Source organism: Astyanax mexicanus, chromosome 7 (genome assembly GCF_023375975.1).
Source record: "Astyanax mexicanus isolate ESR-SI-001 chromosome 7, AstMex3_surface, whole genome shotgun sequence".
NCBI lineage: Eukaryota > Metazoa > Chordata > Actinopteri > Characiformes > Acestrorhamphidae > Astyanax > Astyanax mexicanus.
The window spans coordinates 54,345,440-54,370,000 of NC_064414.1; the positions used below are offsets into that span (position 1 = coordinate 54,345,440).

Genomic DNA, 24,561 nt, shown 5'->3' on the forward strand with positions numbered 1-24,561 from the left:
ATGAAAAGACTGAGTTCTTAGCGAACATTCAGCAAATGGGAAAATAAAGAAACAAACAGAGATGAAGATCGAGAGATAGAGAGAGATAATAAAAGAGGAGCAGAGAGAAAGATATGTGGTGTATGTCTGTCAGCAGGCGAGAGAGAGAGAGAGAGAGAGAGAGAAAGAGAGCAAAACATTCAGCACCCTGTGACCTTTTCCTTTATTGTTCCCAATCTGTTTTGTAAATATTAATTTATTCATGAGTTACATCTGTTCATTCACCACTCCACCCACCCATCCATAACCACAGAACCATAACACTGACTTACTTACAGTACACACAGAGCGAGGGAGAGAGGGAGATAAACAAAGATGGAGAGATATAAAGACTATCAGAGATAGAGAGAGAGACAAATAAAGACTGATAGAGGAGACAGTGTCAGAGAGAGAAACATATACATTCTATCAGAGAGAGAGAGAGAGAGACATAAACAGTATTAAAGAGAGACAAAGACCTTGAAAGAAAGACATAAAATGACTTTCAGAAAGAAAAAAATATAGACTATCAAATAAAGAGAAATAAAGACAAAGATAAGGACTGTCAAAGAGACAGAAAGAGAGAAGTAGGGAGATAAAGACTATCAGAGAGGCAGAAAGAGAGAGGGAGGGAGATACAAGACTATCAGAGAGGCAGAAAGAGAGAGGGAGGGAGATACAGACTGTCAGAGAGACTGAAAGAGAGAAGTTGGGAGATAAAGACTATCAGAGAGACTGAAAGAGAGAAGTAGGGAGATAAAGACTATCAGAGAGACAGAAAGAGAGAAGTAGGGAGATAAAGACTGTCAGAGAGAAAGAATGAGAGAGGGAGGGAGATACAGACTGTCAGAGAGACAGAAAGAGAGAAGTAGGGAGATAAAGACTGTCAGAGAGAAAGAATGAGAGAGGGAGGGAGATACAGACTGTCAGAGAGGCAGAAAGAGAGAAGTAGGGAGATAAAGACTATCAGGGAGACAGAAAGAGAGAGGGAGGGAGATACAGACTGTCAGAGAGACAGAAGGAGAGAAGGAGGGAGATACAGACTGTCAGAGAGACAGAAAGAGAGAAGTAGAGAGATAAATACTATCATAGAGAAAGAATGAGAGAGGGAGGGAGATACAGACTGTCAGAGGGACAGAAAGAGAGGGGGAGGGAGATACAGACTGTCAGAGAGACAGAAAGAGAGAGGGAGGGAGATACAGACTGTCAGAGAGAAAGAATGAGAGAGGGAGGGAGATACAGACTGTCAGAGAGACAAAAAAGAGTGACAGATAAAGACTATCAGAGACAGAAAGAGAGCGATAAAGTCTATCAGAGTCAGAAAGAGAGAGAGCTAAATACTATCAGAGACAGAAAGAGAGCGATAAAAACTATCAGAGACAGAAAGAGAGAGTGATAAAGAGTATCAAAGACAGAAAGAGAGAGAGTGATAAAGACTATTAGAGACAGAAAGAGAGAGAGTGATAAAGACTGTCAGAGACAGAAAGAGAGAGAGTGATAAAGACTGTCAGAGACAGAAAGAGAGAGTGATAAAGACTGTCAGAGACAGAAAGAGAGAGAGTGATAAAGACTGTCAGAGACAGAGAGAGAGTGATAAAGACTGTCAGAGACAGAAAGAGAGAGAGTGATAAAGACTATCAGAGACAGAAAGAGAGAGAGTGATAAAGACTGTCAGAGACAGTGACAGAGAGAGAGAGATAAAGACGATCAGAGTGAGACGGGTGATAAACACTATAAAGACTTTCAGAGAGAGGGAGAGACATATAGACTCTGTCAGATAGAGAGAGAGAGATACAATATAAAGACTTTTAGATAGAGAGACAGAGAGGAATAGAGAGATACAGTATAAAGACTTTTAGAGAGAGAGAGAGACTGGAGTGACCATTTGGACTGGCGTTGGCGACACACTTCCCTCGTGAGGCCGGTGGCAGATTGAGCTCAGCAGTGTGAGTGTGTCACTGTGTGCAGCTCGGCGAGCAGCTCGGGGGAGCGGCAGGGCGGTAAAACACTGAGAGGAGGCGCCTAAAAGTAGAATGATTAGGGTTCTGTGTTTAAAAAGCACCTTTAAAACGCTCGGCTCGGGGAGACGCTGCGTTCATTCATCAATAACACAACTGAACTGTGATAGAATGAGGCTGAGAGGAACCGGCAGAGCAACCAGCAGCTCCGCCGGCAGCTCCTCCAGCTAAACTGTGTCAGCACAGCCCGGGGTTAACCCTTTCACACGTCTGCACTTATTACTGTCGCTCTGCTCTGAGCTTTAAATGCAGATAAGCAGTTTCTAAATCAGTGACATTTACAGGTATTTACAGTGATTTTACTTTATGCTCGGATTGTTTACTGTTTCCTGTGATATGAAAAAAATACTTGCATGCAAATGAACTTATAACAAGATTATTTAGCATTATTATTTAGCATTATTAGCACTTTCAACAGAATACTCTTTAATAGTCTTTAAATGTGTCACATATTCATTGCCCTATCTTGCAAGGCGTGTCATGATGCTCATTGTTATCTTTCACCCCTCAACAGTCAATTCCCATGCCTTTCACCTGCATCGTTTTAATACCAGTGGTGCCTTAGAATGTATCTACACTGACGGACGTGGTGGTCTGGAAATGAGGTGTGTTCAGGTAACAAAAAAACACAGGTGCACCACTGACTGAATACAACCTAGACAGATGTCAACAGTCAGACGTTCATTGCTATCTTGGTAACACAGGCGCATTACACATGCTCAGTGCTTGTTACACACAGCAGTGCACAAACCCAACTTTTACGTTCAAGTTCATTGCTTGTGCGCATTTCAAGCTGCACAAGGTGTACTTATCCCGTTGTTACGATAGTAAAGACACACTGACACACCCTAAATCAAGCTGTGCAGTGCGGGGTTGATGGCTCGTCTAAAAAATCACTTAAATAGGACAAATATTCATGACATAGACATACCTGGCAATAGCAATACCTGGTACAACTGAACAAGTAAAATATTTGAATAATTAGTGTAAACATGATGATGTGTAAGACAGACATCTCAATAAAATAAAATAATAATTTTAATGTAAAATACAAAAATAAAGCTATATAAGACCTTACTCCAACTCCCACAATTCACATGGCCTTGCCCAGGTCGTGCTAGCCATGGTGCATAACATTACTCACAAGGTAACACCTCACAACTTATAGAGATGTGGACATTCCCAAGCTGTCCTCTCTATACATGTTTCCTATTTAGGTTTTCAGTCGGCTCTTTACACACAGTTTCTTTACAGTTTCTTCACAATTTTAAGACAAAATATGAATGAAAAATTATTAATATTGATTAATTGACATGTTAAATATTCTTAAAAAATGCTGTCAGTGTTACCAGTGATAACTGGTACTTGTAGTTACTAAAAGTCACTTAAAATGTGTGAGAACCTTACAAAAAGACTATTAGAGATAGTAGATAGTCTCAGAAGTGCGTTATCATTTCTCTTTTTTTATATTTGATTAATCCACAGAGGATGCGTATGTCATTTAGCTTCTATTTTTTCTCGAGATCAATTCAGGCTAAATCGTAACAGTAGCCGACCTTAATTCTTTAGTGGCTTGTGTGTGTGTGTGTGATCGATTGGTTTGACAGGCGGGGACGCTTGAACTGGTTTCCGTTCAACCTTTCCGCAGCTTGATGGAGGAGGACTCGCGCTGGCTTGGGCTGATGGAGGCATTTGTCACTGTCTAATTTAGCTTTAGCGCACCCCGAGTGCGTCTACACTCTGAGCTAGCACTTGGAATTAGAAATCCGTCTTTTTAAGATCTGTAGAGAGAGAGAAAAAAAGAGAGAGAGAGAGAGATTTTGATGTGCTGCCAAAACTCTGCTGACTTTAGTGTGAGAGAGGCATCAGTCTGAGCGGAGTGAGAAGTCAGGGCTTATTTAAGAGCTACGCTTCTGAGACGTTACTGTAATACTGCACGTTTAGCTTTCAGCGCTCGACCTTAGATTTTAGCTTTGAGGACGGGGGGACTGTGTGATTTCAGGCCACATTCCCTATTATCTTGGCACATTCCCTTACGTTGCAATAGAACATACAGTATACACTATAGTAACACCCTAGCAACCACTAAGCAACACCATAACAACTGCCTGAAATGTCATTACAATCGCCTTGCAAGAATGTAGAACCCATTTAACAAGCACTCCCTCTGCATTTGACCTTAGGTTTTAGCTATGAGGACAAGCAGACAGTGTTTGATTGAAGGACATTTTCCTTTTCACTGATTTTATCTCTGTTCTGGTCTGTCAGCAGTCAAGACGTTCATTGCTATCCTGGCAACTAAGGCACCCGCCACACGTGCTCAATGCTTGTTGCGTACACATGAACACACAGCAGTGCACAAACCCAACTTTTAATAAACAGAATAGTAAATAAAATGCATTGCTGTTCCCATAAAATAAGATGCTCATGCACATTTCTAGCGCGATCGAGCAGGTCAGTTTCCTTTTCTGAGAACCTTTCCTCTTTCTTTTCATGCATCTTGGCGTCATGTTCTCCTCCACCAGTCTTACACACTGCTTTTGGATAACTTTACGCTGCTTTACTCCTGGTGCAAAAATTTAAGCAGTTCTGTTTGGTTTGATGGCTTGGAATCATCCGCCTTTCTTGATTTCATTTATAAAATCAAAGAAACTCATCATTTTTAAGCTGTCTCTTATTTTGTTTTTCAGAGTTGTATATGGGCATTTGAAGTTTAGTTATATACTGTATATCTAGTATGTTTTATAGTGTATATAGGAGATTTTGGATGTCACTGTTCAGTGTATTTAAATAGATATCAGTGTCTGAACAGCGGGATCTGTGCTTTTCTTTTTTTCTTTATTTATGTTAGCTTCCATATCAGCCCACCTGAGCCCCCTCCCTGTACAAGTGCTGTTATCAGTGTAATAGCAGCTTCTCCATATCTCTCACACACACACACACACACCTGATCACAGGTATTATCTACAGGAAGAAAGCTACAATACAGCTCAGCATGTGTGAGTGTGTACATATTGACATATGTGCTGACAGAGCTGTGCTATTACTAGTTGAATGTAGACAGAATGTGTACTATGTGAATGTAATGCCTCAGGTGTGGTGGAGAGACTGTCAGGTACTTTGATTTACTGTAGCTCACCTCCATAACATACCATAACTCTGTGAGATATGGATTGTAAAATACCTGTATCTGTAGTATCTAACATTAAGACGTCCAGACAGGACGTGAGGTGGACCTTCATTTATTGTTCTTAAGAGAGACACCTGAAACTCAGGTAAACCTGGTTGTTCGCATGACCTTTTGAATTCGAGTGACCTTCTTCCACCACTCTGAGGTCCAGTTCTGATTCCAGCCTGTCCAGAACAGCTGGTGCCCTCACTTCGCTCAGGTAAATGGCTCACAGGTATCCTGCTGTCCACATAGACGTTTGGACTTCTTCTACAGTATGTCTCCTTTTTGTGTCTCCACACCTGGTGCTATCACCTCCCACAGATAAATGGTGAATAGGTACCCAGCCATTCACATAACTCATTGGTTGACTGGACTGGTTGACCACCTTGTTATCCTTCACCCGTAGGACCAGTTCTAAAGCTTGTATGTCACCTCCCACAGGTACAGTAATTGGCACACAGGTACCCTACCATTGGACAAGGTGACCTTTCTTGCATTGCTTTAAGGTCTTGCTCTTATGCTTGTGTGTCTGTCCACACCTGGTATATTTACTTCGCATTTAGATGCCAGGTAAACTTGTTACAGATTATAAAGAAGTGTAAGCACTTTATTTACCAAATAAACAGATTGCAGGAGAGATATATATGTGGGTAAATAATTACTTTATATCTATAAAACAATATTATGGTTCCTTGCCTCACTGCCAGTATTCTGGCGTTATCGTACTGCTTAAAATAGCTATTATAGCTATTATAGTTATTATTTAGAAAGTAACAACAGAAATCTACCATTCCGGCTGAGCTCCAGCAGAGAGAGTCTCCGAACAGTTTTGCAATGTGGAGTTTAAAGTGGAAACGACCGAAAACGCTGTATATCCAGCACTTAAAACAGTCTGAACGTGATTTTGTTAACTTTCTAACTGCTGCTGCTCTATTAGAATGCTACACACTAAGAAAAGTAAGTACATATTTGTACCTAAAAGAGTACAAAGCTTTTCACTGGGGCTGTACCTTATATTGTTTTTGCACCAGTATAGATTATAAAGATTATAAACATTATCATCAACTCAATTATCATCAAATATGGCTCAAAAACTTGATGATCCAAAATTGTCTGGCTTTTAAATAAAAAATGTGCAATTAAAGTATGTATTGTTTATTAGTACAGTGATACAGAATACTGAATGTACCTTTTGGCTGCAGGTTAAATGGTACAAATTTGTACTTATTGCTGTTAGAAAACCCTTTGTACTTCAAAGGGAACAAATCTGACCCTGTAAAGACCAGTATTGTACCATGGAGGGTACAATTATAAAGAATGTACCTTTGAGTACAAAAAAGTACTCACATTGTACCTCTGTTTTTTAGAGTGTAGTTAGATTTGCTACTCACTGATTGGGCTAAAATAAGGGGTAGGGTAGGGTAAAGAACCTTTATGGACATATGGACTGCAGAAACTGCAAAAAATGGGCCTGCAGCAGATCTTTAGCTGTTGACGAGCGAGTCACGAAAGCGGGGTTCCTCAAGTGTGTATTTGCAGCTGTACTCCAGCTTTGGAGATCCATTTCGAGGTTGGACGAGCAACTTCAACAGTGATCCACACACTACGCTGCTTAACTTAACTGCTTAACCCAGTTCCCAAATCTGATCGGCTAAATCAGAGAAATATATATATTTTTGGCTGAAAATCGTCTGATACACAGCCGATTGATTTTCCCTCATGATCTCTAATTCACTGGTAACAGTTGGACGACTTCTGGACTAGGTGACCTGTTATTTTTGCATCACTCTAAGGTCCAGACTTTATACTTTGTCTATTGATTTGTTAGAGTTTTTCACCTATTGTCAGAGATTAGCGTTGGCATTCTGACAGGGGCACTCCACCCGAGACTATTCAGCCCCGTACCCAGCAGGGGGCACTGCTCTGTTCACTCCAGGCGAGATATTGTAGATAATTGATATTGTAGACTATGGGTATATGAGGCTGCATTGATTACTGGTGCTATATTCCTGAATCCTGGGAAATAGTCAGGCGCAGTCTAAAGGACAGCTGGTGTTTCCAATATATTCACATTCCTCCATGAAATCTTTAAGCCTGTGTGTATTTATGAATACTGCTCCCCCTCCTCATTTGTGTGAGTGTGCTCGTGATTGGCCAGGCCTGGGGGCTGCTGGGAAATCACCTGTTCCACTAATGCGAGTGTTAGCGGGTGATATTAGCCGTGCGGGAGCCGAGGGTGTTTGGGGCGTCCTGCTGGAGCTCCTTTGTGCCGTCCGAGCCGCAGTAAAACAGCGGGGCTCCTGATTAGAGTGAATGGGCGAGTGCAGCGGGCCCCGGCCTTTAGCATCACCCCGGCGGTGTTATTTAGCTTCGGCTCAGGGTTCGCATCGGCTGGAAATCTTTCTGACAGCGCCACAATTATAGCCGATCTGCATGACGTTCAGCAGAGCGGGAGAGAATTCGCTGTTTAAACAATAACGAAAAAATCCAAATCCCCACTCCCACCATTTTTATTAATATTCAGCTTTTTTCACCTTTTTTTTGTTATAGCTAGTCTCTCACCCTCCCTCGTTTCTTTCTCTTTTTTCAGTCTTGGGCTCTATTTTCGGGTGCTTTAGCCCTTGGGCCGGACTCTGCGGGAAGCCACGGGCTCTCTGAATACGATGGCATATCTCTCTCTCTCTCTCTTTCTCTGTCTCTCTTTCTCTGCTCTTGCCATTTTCTAGTTTTCTTCTCTCTCACTATTCTCTCCTCTTCTCTCTTACTTTCTCTCATTCTCTTGCACTGTTCCTCTATCTTTCTGTCTCTCTCTCTCTCTCCTTCACCTTCTCCTACTCCACTTGTTTAATCCACATTGTTTGGAGCTGCATGGGGCCTCACACACTCCCGTAGAGAGAGAGAGAGAAAGAAAGAGAGAGAGAAGGAGAGAGAGAAAAGGAGAGAGCAGTAGATATAAAAAGCTCTGCTGTCTCTGAGCTGCGGGAATATGTCTAAAGGCCCAGCGTTGGATCTCAGGGGAGTTGTATTCAGAAGAGATGTATATATGCAGAGAGAGAGAGAGAATGCCCATTAATGACGTGTCTACAGATAGTCAGAAGACGTTATACCCCTGTTCTGAGGACCTTTTATCTTGAGGTGCTTTATATCTAATGCTCTGTTAGCAGGTTGACCATGTGCTTCATTGAGAGCGTAAACACTAGGGGCTTCATTAACTGGCAGCAGAGTGGTACCCCTCGCAATCTAGAGCCTCTGGGAAATCGTTTCAGACCTGCAGGACAGTGAGCGTCATCTGTTTGTTGACCAGACAAGATCTTTGAAGCGTGGAGATCCGCTTTCAAGTCTAGTGTTGGTAAGAGCCAGTCTGAGTTAAGCTCCTGAAACAGATTAGATCGCCCTGTTGATTCATGACTAGACTGCTGCTATGATTCGTTCACTATGTTACAGAGAAGCTAGATTGAAGATATATTGAAGATATATTGAAGATATATTGGAATACAGAGAAACCTCAGATGTCAGAACAGTAGATCCTGCATGTTCATGAGACCATCAACGAGAGCCTTGCGTGGCTATGATCTCGTTTACTGGTTTCCTTTTACTTGAAGTACTCTTGACAGGTGCTGATCTTTTTTGCACCTCTTAGACACTTCTTGGACTTTTCTGGGACACTGTGCCTTCCCTGGTCCTCCTTAGAGTTGGTTGTGGCTGGTATATGTGGATGTCTTGTACAAGAAATGCAAAAACCCTGTCAAGAAATCCACCAATTCCTCCTGAGCAAGACTTGGACGTGGTGTTTGCTGTCAAGTGCCTGGTGGCTCAGTAGCTCCCCATGTTCTCTAGTAGGGCTCAGCCCAGACATCAAGTATTGTGAGACAAAGCCATAGAGGCTCTAAATTTGCTTAAATTTGTTGAATACAAAGGTTATCTTTGGGTATCCTGATATTTTTTCTTATTACTGGACAAGGTTTTGTCCGGATCGCGATGATATTTTGAGTCTGAGCTGTGTTCTCTTTGAAATATGATATTTTGGTATGAAAATGCCATGAAATTGGCCTTGGTAACAGCTGCAACCACAGATTAGAGAACAACACAGGTCACAAATCCGGTCCCTGAGGTGTACCACATCTAAAAAATCAGGCTTCTGCTTTTTAGCGGTGACAAAAACAAGCATATGTGACCCAAGAGGTCCAAAGAGCCGAGAAAACACATATTTAACAAGAATCCCGAGCTAGAGGACCGCTTTCAAGTGTGCCGTGTTACTTTTGATTTGACTCACCTCCATACCTCCATTCCCCAATTATCAGCATCGGAATAAAGGCCCGTTCGGGATAGATACGCATCCGAGCACGCTCTCCTTTTTGTATAATTCTTTGTTCTCCTGTAAATGAGGCATTTTTGCACACCACTGGGTCAGTTCTGATATATGATATCATTACGTATCTCTGTAAATATACTCTCCCGCTCCCCGTCTCCCTCTTTTCCCCCCCTCCGATTCGTAGGAGGAAGGCAAATGTAGCGGATGATCAATGCTGGAGCCAGCGCAGACTCTAGCAGGCAGAGACAAGCTATTGACTCACATCGCTCCGGCCCTCCCTCCGCATGTGCATTTGCATCATTATCAGGAATATTCATTCCTTCTGAGCAAGCAGAGCACCAGCAAACACACCGGCCGCGAGCATTCAGCCCCCCGTGCCAAATGGCCGGGAAAATGGGCATGGCCTGCCGCGATTTAGCCTGCGCTTTATAGTGCCGCGTTTCTGTAGATTGCGTCCCGAACAATGTCCAGGAATGAGACGCGAGAGAGGTCGTTAAAGTGAGAGTGTAAGGGAGGAGACGGTAATATTCGGCGGGGTAATTTTGCGGAGGAGTGTAGAGTGTCTGGATCTGGCTGGTCGGGGATTGCCGATGTTTTTAGAGTTGTTGTTTTGCTGTTTGCTGCTCGGGACTTACTTTGGGACGTGCATTCACCAGCCTACAATATTTCAGCACATTTACAGATCACTGCACTGATGATGCCTGATTATTGTTATAATTTTGCTCAATAATTGTTTTATCTAAATTTAGGCGTATTATGAAGAGTTTATCCTGCTTTTGTTGAAGATAAAAAAGGCTTTTTAGCAAGATTTTGAACTTTGAACACTGCTGTGATAATTTAATTGCATTCAGCCATAAGATCTAGGGTCAGTGAGGTGAGCATGCTGAGTAAGGGTGGGCCAAAGTATTGAAATATTGGTGATATAACGTATAGATTTCATTTGTGATACATTAACGATACGTGTCAGATGTTGATATTGGATATTTTTGCATATATATATATATATATATATATATATATATATATATATATATATATATATACAAGTGTTTTATCCTTTTCAGTAACACAGATGCTGTCAAGTTTCGTAGATATTTAGTCTTTTAATATATTGAGTATCACTTAATCACAGTAGCGTGATAGTCTAATCATCATGAGCAATGTAATTTGATAATATTTTATTGTTCCGATATTGTATCATATCGATAATATCACATATGACCTCATCAATATCATATTGTATCGATTATATTGTATATAACCCAAGCCCCTAATGTTGAATTACCACTACCTGTTGTAATAACTTATTAATAATCGTATAATAGTGTAATTAGTAGTGCTGTATTTATTATTACGAATGCATTACAGTTATGCAGTTATCAGCTTCAGTTTTGATGTATGTCATTACACACGTATACTTCTCAACATCTGTAACAGTGCATTCTCTCTAATATGGTTATAAACAGTTAATTAGGCATTATAATGTAGGCATTTGTCAAAACTGAAATTGATGCATGTAATTACACATGGTTTACTACTGTGATCTAACTCAGTGTGAATACATAACCACATAAGTGGTTATTGTTATTACATTACATTAGAGTGTAATTACACAGTTATAACAGATATTCACCATAAACTGGAAACTTACATCTCTTAAAATATCTTCTCTGTTACTTATACAAACACAAATTAGGTGTAAATTGGTGTAGCTTTCCTCAAAGTAAAGCGAGTGAGAAACAATAAATTACAACATGTGTCATGTAAAAATATGAATGTATCAGTAACATATTTTAATGTATAAACATTAACAAACACACACAATAACTGGTTGTCTTTTAATACATTTACGTCTAAATTTAGAGATGTATTATACTGTATACAGACCTGCACAAATGGCACATGCTGATCTGCGAATTAATGCTGTAAGTGTAAATAAGTCACATCCTCTCACTTCTGCTTTAAATAGACAGCTACTGTTTATTTACTGCATTTGATGGATTAGAAAACAGATAATTAAATATGGCATTTATAAAGGTTATGAGATATTTTAAAATACAGTAAAATACAGTGTTTTTTGACTACCTTTGTGTGTGTGTGTGTGTTCTGATAAAAGGTGCAATGTGCTAATAGAAGCCAACCATTAGCACCTACTCAACCTGAGGAAGTTATAAGAGAGTCTGTGTGTGTGTGTTTGTGTGTGTGTGTGTGTGTGTGTGTGTGTGTGTGTGTGTGTATCTCACACGTTCTGCTCCTCTTTCCTCTGCTCCTCATTGAGGAGTTCACACTGATCCTCAGAGCCGCTCTAACCTGCTTTACTTTCTGCTGATAATGAGACGCAGTTTACACCCAAACTGGATGGATAGGGGGCGACAGAAAGCTAGACAGACAGACAGACAGATGGAGACAAACAGACAGACAGACTCTGGCTGTGTCCCAATTACATGTGGTTTAGACTATACCCTAATCTTAATTGTGTATTAAGATTAAAATAGTATATAGGGTTTGGCAGGTTAGTGAATGAAATTTTATTTTTTCATTTTCCTAAATTTTTTTCTTTATAAAATTATTTAAAAAAATAAATAAATAAATAAGAGACCACTTCAGTTTCTGAATCATTTTCTCTGATTTTGGTATTTATCGGTACGTTTGAGTAAAATGAGCATTTTTGTTTTATTATTTTTTTATTTTTTTATTATTATTCTCATTTAGAGCATTTATTTACAGAAAATGAGAAATGGCTGAAATAATAAAAAAAAGATGCAGAGCTTTCAGACCTCAAATAATACAAAGAAAACAAGTTCAGAAATCAATATTTGGTGGAATAATCCTGTTTTTTAATCACAGTTTTTTTTTTTTTTTTTATGCAACTTGGCATCATGTTCTCCTCCACCAGTCTTACACACTGCTTTTGGATAACTTTATGCTGCTTTACTCCTGGTGAAAAAAAATAAGCAGTTCAGGTTTGATAATATTCTAGATGTTTTTTTTTATTTGATACAATCAAAGAAACTCAACCTTTTTAAGTGCTCTCTTATTTTTTTCCAGAGCTGTATATAAAACTACATGGGAATTGGTCTTTCGTTTTTGCTCCAAGGCCCCCCCTACAGTTGAGGAGCGTGATTCACTTTTACTACTTTGAGCTTTGAGTTGTACACATGCATTTCTGGACAAGCTGATAGATTCAGAAGCAGCATCTGAAAGCTAAGGAAAATATGGACTAAGAGAGTACAGTAATATTCTTGTATTGTCTCCACAATTACAGTCAATTCAGTGTAGCATCAGCGTAATCTATATTATAATATAGATATATTATAAGGTTGTCACCTTACTGCATTCATTTGCGTATGCTTGAACTTTATAATAAGAGTTTAACACACTGAAACACTCTTAATTGATTGTTGTTGTTACATTAAACACCATGTTTACTTTTGTTGTGTGTGAAAGGGAAATTATTTTTATACATACAGAACTCTCTCTCTCACACACACACTCACACACTTACACACACACACACACACGTCAGTGTGTTAAATAGAGAGCTGGAGCTGCAGTGTGGTGGATTAAATTGCAGTTCTGGTGGATTTGATCCTCAGTGTTCTCTTCCAGGCAGAGCCATAAAGACAAGATAATTATGTTTTATTAATTTTGGGGTGTATTAAGAACAGCGAAGACCATTAAACCTTCGGCAGTGTCCTCAGAGTGGTTACAAAATCAATAGTCCATTATGTCCTGCAGGACGTCGACTGATTTGCGCTCGGGCCGAATATTTCTGTATTTACTGCTGAAACCTGCTCCGACTGAGTGATTCCAGCTCTTCAGCTCTGACTGACTAACTGTGACTGTGTGTGTGTGTGTGTGTGTGTGTGTGTGTGTGTGTGTTGTACACTGTGGTGTTTATATTCTGACTGTAAAATGATTAACAATAATAATCTGCAGCAAAAACAGCTTTTACACTCACCTGCCCTCAGAGTTACACACCAGCACTCACCTAATCCCTCAGGAGTGTGTGTGTGTGTGTGTGTGCGTGACAGAGAGAGGGAGAGAAAGAGAGAGAGAGAGAGATAGGGAGAGAGGGAGGGAAGTGGGCTTGAAGTAACTTGGCATGTTGATAAATGTTATATTTAATCTGTAATAATAATAATAATAATAATAATACTAATAATAATAATAATAATAATAATATATTAAATTACAATTTCACATTGCGTATAACATTTAAAATTCACAAACATATATATATATATATTTTAAATGAAACTTTTATTCCATATTAGAAATGTAATCAAAACTTCATACTGGATATTTAATAAGAGCTGGATATTAAAATGACATCCTGGATTTGTAATAATAATTTAATTCTGGATATTTAACATTTTACTATTTAATTCAAACATCATCCTGAATATGTAATTAAAATTTCATACTGGATATTTTATCAGAAATTCATCCTGGATATTTAATTACAGCTTCTAATTCTGTATGTGTAATTGCAGAATATTAACCTGCTGGCTGTGGTGGAGGGGAGGAGTGGAGGATGGTTTACCTGCAGTAATGAAGATGTGGGAGTTGATAATGGCAGCGTGTCAGTCGTTCCTGCGGTTAGAGGAAGATGAATGAGTGTGTGTGTGTGTGTGTGTGTGTGTCAGAGGGGCGTCACTTGACCCCTGCTGACCTGTAGAGCGGGGTGAGTTGGATTTGGCCGGAAGGACGATTGGTCTGTTCTGATTGATCCTGAACCCTCACTGAACTCACACTCTGCATGAGCTCAGACCAGGGCCTTAAGGAGTGTGTGTGTGTGTGTGTGTGTGTGTGTGTGTGTGTGTGTGTGTGTGTGCAGCTGTTAGAAGTATGATTACAAATAAGTATAAAATTACAAATTACAGTGTAATTATGTTTTTATACATGTATTATAACTGTAATTTATAAAAAAAGATATTATACTCAGTCTCTTGTGTGAAAAAGAGAGAAACAGAAATTTAAAAAATATTTTGTGATTGTGTGTGTGTGTGTGTGTGTGTGTGTGCTAAAGCTCAGTGTGCTGGATACATCGAGTTCTTCAGGATAAAAATACCGAAAATCCTCCCTATGTTCTCTCCTGCAGAACCACGAAGAACAGGGGACCGAGACGGAACATGAGTGTGTGTTTAATGGGAAAACTGGAACAGGCAGGTCTGAAACTGGACACCAGTTAAACAGTGTCAATATTTTATTGCCACAGAAACCACGATCAGTACAGTTTAAAATCCAGCATTTAAAAATAATACAATTATATTTTAAATATAAAAATAACCAAAAAAATCTAACAAATAAATTGGTAAATGTCCCTTTTTTTCAATGTGCTCTGTTAATGGACAGCAGTTTACTTTATAAATAGTGTACAAGTCAAAAGTTTGGGCACACCCTCTCATTCAGTAGTTATTCTTTATTCTCATTATTCTCTACATATCTATAGAATTACAATAGAAATGTTAACAATGCAACCAAATATAAACAAATATAAAAAATAAAATAAAAATCACTCCATAGTCCAAAAAAAATCAGATATGAAAAAAATGCATACAATAAAATAAAATAAATATTTCAAAATTATATTGAACATGATCACATGTATAAAACAATAAAAAGGAGGGAAAAATCTACTTCTTATTTTTTTTCCATAAATGCAAGCCTAGCCATCATTATTTTTAATTTTTATGAATAGAAATTATTCTAAATGACTAAAATATAAAAAAAAAAAATTAAAAAAAAACTTTCCATTGACTTCCATTGAAAGTTGTGAAGTGTGAAGTGTTTGTAAGTGTGTATTAGAAAGTGGAGCAGTGTGTATCTGGAAAATGTGACTTTTTTACATTTATTCATACAACATCAGCTCTATATTTAAGTTGCCCGGAGGTGCAGAAACTTGGGATTGGATGTGAATACAGCTCACTGTTATACAGTAAGTAATGTAATCTGTGTATTATGATGTATAATAGGCAGACAATGGTGAAATACCTGTATTTGCCCCATAAGAACTAATAAGTGTAATATCAGTACAGTTTAATCTACACAGTTCAAGGCCACATTATTATTATTATTATTATTATTATTATTATTATTATTATTATTATTATTATTATTATTATGCTCTCCGTGATTTGTGTTGCAGGTGTACTTGGTGTCAGTGAATTTGCATACGCACCTACTCCTGTCCCTCTGCGTCCCGTCTCACCTGTCCATCACACCTCACCTGTCCGGCACTGTCACCCCGCGTCCTCTTCCCCTCTCTCTCTGTCTCTCTCTCTCGCTCATTAGCGCCGTCGCTCACACGCTCTCGCGCAGACGCGCGGGCGAATCAGCACGCAGCCTGAATAAATACTGCATGTTAAGTGTGGCGTCTGGGGACGAGCACAGCCACTTCCCAGGGTGGATTATTCTGCAGCCTGTGTGTGTGTGTGTGTGTGTGTGTGTGTTATGTGTATGGTGACAGGGCTGGGCTGGGAAAAAGTCCTCACACTTCAGCGGCTGATGGATATACTGCTTACCCCACTGCAGCTCTGCTTAATTTACAACTTAATGAAGCAGCTACAGGACAGCTAACAGTACAGTACACACACACACACACACACACACAGTGTAATGGTAAATCAGTGTCCACCATGCCTATTGAGGCACATCATTTGAGGTGATGAATAGTGTGTGAATAGTGTCTAAAAAAAAATCAAATAAAATAAATAAAATATATATATATATATATATATATATATATTTTTTTTTTTTTTTATTGTTCGTACATATTTTGATTTTAATTAATACAATTAGAATTTCTATTAGTACAGATGGCGTAATTCACCTCCATATTTTAAAAAAAATCAGATAAAAAAATACATAAAATAGTAAAAAATAATAATAAATATGTTCAAATTATATTTATCATGTATAACAACAATAAAAAGGCAACAAATCTAAAACCTAATAATTCACCTCAAAACTGCAAACAAGTGTAAATTGTATATTTACAGGTGTTGTAGTACTTTAAAACTTTAAAAATGTCCTCTTGTACAGATGTATAAGTTGATCAGTAAAATTTGAGATTCTGTTACTAAACTTTTAATAGTTAATATCAGAATTGGTCTCTACTAGTTACAAATACACATTTCAAAGTGCATTTAAACAGTTAATCTATGAAATTATGAAATCTTGCACTAGTGTGTTTCTTCAATCCCAAAAATAAACTTTAATATATTTTATACTTGATCTTTGTTGAAGTTGATCTGTGACTGTTGACTCTTATATGTTGAGTCATTTTGACAGGAGACACTCCAACCTGCCTTATTTGTGCTCTGTAACAGTCATAAAGCCCTGAAATAAACGCACACACACACACACACAAACACACACGTCTCTCCCTGCAGATTTAATATAAATATCTTGCTTATAAATTAAAATAAGTCATGATAAAGGCATAATATAACGCACGGTTCAACACTTATACTACTAAATTAAGTGTTTCTTTGGTTCCTCAATAATACAGAATCAGATTCTTCCTACTCACTGATTCAGCTGAAATATAAGCAGGAGTATTAATAAAATAACTGCTTTATTAGCACAGCTCTTCATAAACACAGAATAGAAAAGAATTTGCAATATTTCACAGCTCGCTCTCTCTCTCTCTCTCTCTCTCTCTCTCTCTCTTTTCTGGGAGCTAATGGTTTCTCCTGAAACTCGCCCGGAGGCGCTCGTAACGTCGTGCATTTATGCACAAATGTGCGTTGTGTTCTCGGCCTCGGCTACTAAATCACAGCGAATGACCTGCGCACATTTTATTTACACCCTTCATTACTGTTCAACTGGGTCCACACACACACACACACACGCACACACTTTGTCTGGATGTGGGCCCATACTTTATAATAAGTAGGAGAAATGTGCTACATACTGTAGAGGTATTGTCGCTGTCAATCAAAATCCTCATATCTCAAAAACATGTGAGCTGTACAGGAGGAGAGAAAACCTTCTTCTGCTTTCAGTGGAAATCAATGTGAAAGATTTTATTTCAGATAATTTAGGGGAATTTCTATTGGTCCGTTCTTTATGACTAATATAGAATAAGGAATTAAAAATGCCACATTCGCATTATGGAGAAAATTTTCTTCACTTTTTGACGTAATGCTCATGAAATTCTGATGAAATCTAAAAAACAATATTATATTATGTCAGAAAATTGAGAAGAAAATATATATGTATTAAAAACAAAACATACTGAGTGTTATTTCTTATGCAATAGTTAATACATAATATAGTTTTATGCATTAAAAAATTAAGTAATATAAGCAAAAAATAGAAACAATGATCTCTCTCTCTCTCTCTCTCTCTCTCTCTCTCTCTCTTTCGCGTGCGCTCTCTCTTTCTCCTTCACAAATCACCTAGCAACCAGGCCTCTGATTGATCAGTCTAATCTGATTTTATTATTGTTATTATTATTATTATTATTATTATTATTATTATTATTAGTAGTAGTAGTAGTAGTAGTTGTATATAAAATAAGGAGCAGTGTGTTGATCATGTAGTTTAATCCAAATTTTCGGGATTGTTACTGAAATCAATATATTTTACTATTTATAATAATTACTAATATTAGAGCTGCTTTGTTCTGAGCCTGTTATCGGTTCGGGCCAGTCTCGTAACAGACTGTGATTTAACACTAGAGTAGGTTTAGAGTTGTGAAGAACACACACACACACAGGCCCCTCTACACACTTCTTTGTGTGTGTGTGTGTGTGTGTGTGTGTGTGTGTGTGTGTGTGTGTGTGTGTGTGTGTATATGTACATTGTGTGTGTGTGTTTCCGAAAGAGAGATAGAGAAAGATAGAGCATCTTGTCCAGGTGTGTGTTTTTTGTGTGTGTGTGTGAATAGATGTGATTTAACACTAGATTAGGTTTAGTTTTGTGAAGGATGTACACACACGGGCACCTATACACACTTATTTGTGTGTGTATATATTGTGTGTGTATGTATTATGTGTGTTGTAGCAGATAGAGAGAGCATCTTGTCCATTTGTGTGTTTTTTTTTTTTTTGTTAGTTTTTTTTTGTGTGTGTGTGTGGATGTGATTTATCACGAGATTAGGTTTAGTTTTGTAAAGAACACACACACACGGGCACCTATACACCTATACTTCTTTGTGTGTGTATATATTGTGTATGTGTATTGTGTGTGTGTGTGTGTGTGTGTTTCAGAAAGAGAGAGAGAGAGAGTAAGAGAGAGAGAGAGAGTGGGGAAGGACCTCCTCTCTGCTTTTGCCTCCAAATGGTTTAAGTGGGTAAGAAGCCCCGCCCCTCCTCCAGAGTGTGTGTGTGTGTGTGTGTATGTATGTATGAGTGCATGTGTGTGTTCTCTCCTCCCCCTGCCGGCCACCTCATCCAATCACAATCCTCGCCTCCGGCCGTGCGGAACGGAGGCTCTGCTGAGAGCAGCGAACTTCCCAGTGTTACACAGCAGCCTCAGCCGTCAGCACACACACACACACAGACACACAGACACAGATACACACACACGGATACGGAGAGAGAGAGAGAGAGAGAGAGAGAGAGATAGAGCGAGACAAGCAACAGTCAATTGGAAGCAGCAGCAGCAGCGGTGGAGAGCGCGAGAGCGATCCGTGCATTATTCCGAGCTGTACGGAATGATTTGAATCCCTCTGTTTTTCCGTTTTTCTGAAAGAAGGACTGATCTTTATTCCCTCTTTCCTCTTTCCGTTTTTTTCCTCATGTTTTTCCGTCTTTCCGTGTAAAGATCCGGGTTTTCCGTTTTTTTTTTTCCCACCTTTCCACATCTCCTCATCTGAGGACGCACCTTCGGATCGCGGCGGCTTCTGCACCCTGTGATTGTGTGCGCGAGAGAGTGTGTGTGTGTGAGAGTGCGCAAGAGTGTGTGTGAGAGTGTGTGTGTGTGGAATGCGAAGAGGACCTTAAGTGAGCTGGGTCTGGATGATCCGGTGCAGCCCTGGAGTGGGGGGGTCAGTTTAACCCTTCAGGTCACCACTGGAGGAGTCCGGATAAAGGTAAAGAAAAAAAAAAACACTCTCATTCACTCTCTCACTCTTTCACTCTTTCGTTCGCTCTCTGTCCTTCTCATTCCTTTCTTCACTCCTTCCCTCGCTCTGTCTCTAGCTTCTTGCGCACGGTTCTCCAAACACACTTCTTCGCTCTGCTCCCTATTCTTCCTTTCTTCTCTCTGTTCCCTCTTTTATTCCCCTTTTCCTCTCTATACAAGCTCACTTTCCTAAGCTGTGCCTCATTGTCCGAGCGTGTGCCTGTTTTCCGTGAGTGTGTGTTGGGATGTGTGTGTGTGTGTGTGCGTGCGTGCTCTGAATCCCCGTGCAGCATAAATGTGGAAGTCTTTCATACTTGTGTTAACACACACACACACACACACATGCAAAAACACACTTACACACACACACTCTAAGCTCAGATCAGATGGATTGAATTAGGCTCTTTTCCTGTATTTCCCTGCTTTTCCCTGGTTTTCCCAGGTTTTCTGTTTTTACGTTCCGTCTTTTTCCAGGGAAAAGCTGGGAATGCTGGAAAAGTGCAGTCTGCAGACAGTGTTTCCAGCCCACACATCAAGCTAAGCACTGATTTAATGGAGTGAATTTGACTCTTTTCCTGGTTTTCCATGTTTTTTCCTTTTTGTCTGTTCCGGATTTTTTAAGAAAATACCTGGGAAAGCTGGGAAAGCTGGAAAAGCGTGTGTGTGTGTGCGGTTGGTATCCCACGGCTTGTGTGTTGAACTGAAGCATATAAAAAAGGGTAAAGAGATCAAAGGGATGGCTGAGAAAATGAGAAAATGCTTAAACGCCGCTCTGAGTCTGTTCCTATGGAATCGTATGGAAGGTTTATTCACATTGGATCCATTTATTTTTCAGTGCATTAATCCCATTCACTCTGACTCTATTCCTCCTCCATCTCTCTGTCTCTCTCTCTTTCTCTCTCCCTCTTTTTCTCTCTCGCGCTGCGGGTGTATTCTGTCGGAGTGTTACGGGAGAGATCAGAGCGGTCACTGTGTTGTCGAAATGTGTGTGTAAGAGTGTGTGTGTGTGTGTAGTGTGATGCCCCTCCACAATAGACACTTACACGGCGCGGCTAATTGGAAACAGCTCCAGCTCTGGAAGCTCCTGCATGCTCGGCTACACTCGGAGTGTGTGAGGCTGCTGTGTGTGTCTGGTGCGTGGCGGCGGCCGGAGATGCACGCTGCGTGATTAGGTGGAATTGGACAAGAGGAGAGAGAGAGAGAGAGAGTGTGTGAGAGAGAGAGAGAGAGAGAGAGAGAGAGAGAGAGAGAAAGAGAGAATGTATGTATTTTTTTAGTGCAGTAATTAAGTGTTTGAGTGATTTGAATACATGTCGAAGTGTGTGTGTGTGTGTCCATGTGTAGCACTGTTGATTTGGTACTGTAAAACAGTGTGTGTGTGTGTGTGTGTGTGTGTTCACCTCACTGCATTATATTCATGCAATAATACTGCATGCATAAGATGCGTGCACACACACATTCTCACGCTATAAATGCATTATTACAGTATAGCAAGGGGAATTACTGGAAAGCAACACACACACACACACACACACACACACACACACTATATTAGAGCATGGTTTCAACATAACTAGATATATAGGGGTATATATTGCAGTAATTCAACAGTGCTACACACATGGACACACAAATTGCACACTACACACACACACACACTGTTATTTCATTATTTCAGTATGGTGAGGTGAATACACACACACACACACACACACACACACACACATAATACACTTACACACACACACACACACACACTATTATTGCATTGTTTCATTATATCTGAATATGTGAATAGATTGTAGCACAGTGAGAGAGAGAGAGAGAGGGACTGTAACAAGCCTGCATTCGTAATATTAAACATGTGCAGCATCTTTTTTTTTAACGGAGAAGGAGAGAGAGAGAAAGAGAGAAACAAAATAGAGAGAGAAAGGGTGATAAAAAAGAGAGGCAGGCAGTAAAAGGGAAAAATGTAAAGCTGGAAAAATGTAGCCGTCTTGTGTTTCAGATGTGTGTGAAGCCGGGGACCCTACAGCCGGTGAGGAATAAGCTGTCAGAGTTACGGCGGACTGACAGTGTGTGTGTGTGTGTGTGTGTGTAGGTGTTTAATGTCTCTCCTGCAGCAGGCGTTACTGTGTGGTTCCTCTTTAAGCCTCATATTAAAGCCGTGTTTGATTGATGACGGACTCTCCGGCCTTTGATTCCGGCAGAAGTGGGAATAACAGCTTACGTCTTTTTTTAAAGGAAAATCTGAGTGAGAGAATTAAGGCTCTTTCACTTTTCTTCTCTCTCTCTCTCACTCTCTCTCACTCGCTCTCACTCTTTTACACTCCATATTCTTTACAAATCACCTAGCAACCATGCTTTTGCAACCATTAGATTTTGTAAAAATCAATTATTAGTATTATTATTACTAATATTATTAGTAGTAATAGTAGTAGTATATACAACAAAATCATTAGATGGCCAGACACATACGAATACAAAAAATTTAATCGTAACACTTTCCCATTAAAACACACTTCAAAACAAACCACAAAACACTCCTGTTAAAAACAAACTGTTAAAAACATTATAGTTCACTCCTATAACATTTACAACACACTCCTAATTAAATCACACTCCACAAATCACCCCCATTTAAAAATAACGCTCCTACAGCACACTCCTAAAAGGTTTTCCCATCACACTCCTAGAACACACTCTGTCTCCAACTATTCACTCTGTAGCAAACTCAATTACACAATCCAAAAAAAAAAACACACACTACTAGAACACACTCAGTTCTCTTCTCAAACACACTCCTACAAAAAACACCCATGAAAACGCACTCCACAAAAGCAATCACTCCAATTATTAAACACTGTATAACACTCCCGTTAAAGCACACTGCTACATATTGTTTATGACACACTTTAAAAATAGTCATGTTAAAATAATCGTACAACGCACAATCATACAAATCACTTACTTTTATTACTTTTATCTCTCAAAACACTTTCACAAAACACTCCCATTAATATACAATCTGTAACACCTTTCTTAAAAAAATATTAAAAAGCATTAAAGCACACTAAATAACACACTCCTAAAAATATGCCTGTTAAAATATGGATCCTAAAACACACTCTGTATCTCCTCTAAAAACTTCCATTAAAAACACACTCATATTGATATACACTCTGTAACACCTTTCTAAAAAAAAAAAAAACATTAAAACGCACTCCTTACTCACACTACGTAACACACTCCTAAAAATACGCCTGTTAAAATACAGTCTTGAAACACACTCCGCATCACTCTTCTCTAAAAACTTACGTAAAAAACACACTCCTACAGAACACTCCCATTAATATACAATCTGTCACACCTTTCTAAAAAAAAATAAAAACACCAAAGTGCACTCCTGATGCACACTACATAACACACTCCTAAAAACATGCCTGTTAAAATATGGATTGTAAAACACACTCTGTATCACTCTTCTCTAAAAACTTCCATTAAAAACACACTCCAACAAAACACTCCCATTCATACACACCCTGTAACACCTTTCTAAAAAAAAAAAACCTAAAAAAAAACATTAAAGTGCACTCCTGATGCACACTACATAACACACTCCTAAAAATACGCCTGTTAAAACATGGATCGTAAAAAAAAACTTCCATTAAAAACACACTCCTACAGAACACTCCCATTAAAAAGCACTCCTACACCCCATTCCGTAACTCACCCCTACAGCACTCTCCCTCGCTTTTTGACAAATTGCCTAGCAACCAGGCCTCCTTCCCCAGTTCCCGGGCCGTGCGAGTGTGTGTGCGAGTGTGTGTGTGTGTGAGTGTGTGTGTGATATATATGTTGAGAGTGTGCTGTAATCTGGTTGATGGACTACATTACGGAAGATTGAGCTATTACTCAAAGAATAAAAGTTTCAATTACCTCCAGAACCTCCAGAACCTCCAGAACCCGGCCGTAATATGGGCTGATTTACTGCGGCACCCAAACGAACAAGGTCACATTTCCCTCCTCCGTATATGTCTTTGTTTTATTATTTTATTAGCCGGGCCTGCGTTTGGGGTCCGGTGGGCCTTTTCGGGCAGGTGGAGTCTCTCAGGTTCTCGTTTATACAGTGCGAAGTTCATATTTAATTCATACGGGCGAAGATTGGCTCGGGCCGCAGAACGGCTCTTTTGTGGAGGAGGACGGAGTGGAGGGGGGCAGGAAATAGCCCTGATGATGACCGTCCACTTCTCACCACATTACAGCCCAGGAGCCGTCCATTAGCACTGATACTGCAGCGGCTAATAATAATAATAATAATAATAATAATAATAATAATCATTTTAAAGCGGATGAGCATATAAAGGACTGAAGTGAATATAGTTATTTTCCGAATTTGATAAATGCATTTGAGTAATTAAACAATGAATTATATATTTATATAATAACTAATTTAAACAAAGTACACCTGCATTTGATTTATATTTCATATCTTCCATACTAGATTTATATGAAATTGTTTTATGGTCTAATTAAATTGCATTAAATAATAAAATAAAGTAATAAAAAAATAAAAAGAATAGTAATTCAACATCGAAATATTTATTTATATACTATAAATATTTGTTTATTTATTATATGTTATTTCAGAATATATTTAAATTTACTGATCGTAAAACACGCATTTGCAAAGCGTGCAAAATAAATAATAATAAAGATAAAACAAGCTAAACATAAATGCATGAAAAAACACTTTGTAACAAACTACAAAAACACAACCTGAATGTAATAACTACTTACATCTAACACTTGCATACTACACACACACATACACACACACATACACACATACACACTGTTTCATGTCATGTTAATAATAATAATTATATATATATATATATATATATATATATATATATATATATATATATATATATATTTTTTTTTTTTTTTTTTTTTTTTTT

General features: G+C 38.9%; 1 protein-coding gene across 11 annotated transcripts in view; it reads left to right on the forward strand.

The window, feature by feature from the left end:
• tenm3 (teneurin transmembrane protein 3) overlaps positions 1–24,561 on the forward strand; it is a 1,272,390-nt gene that overhangs the window by 918,727 nt on the left and 329,102 nt on the right. The window contains exon 1 of one of the 11 annotated variants that reach the window (XM_049481372.1): positions 18,990–19,565. The exons of the other annotated variants lie outside the window; for them this stretch is intronic. The gene's annotated coding sequence lies outside the window, so the exon portion shown is untranslated. Of the gene's footprint in view, positions 1–18,989; positions 19,566–24,561 lie in introns of those variants that run through there. 11 annotated transcript variants of the gene reach the window in all.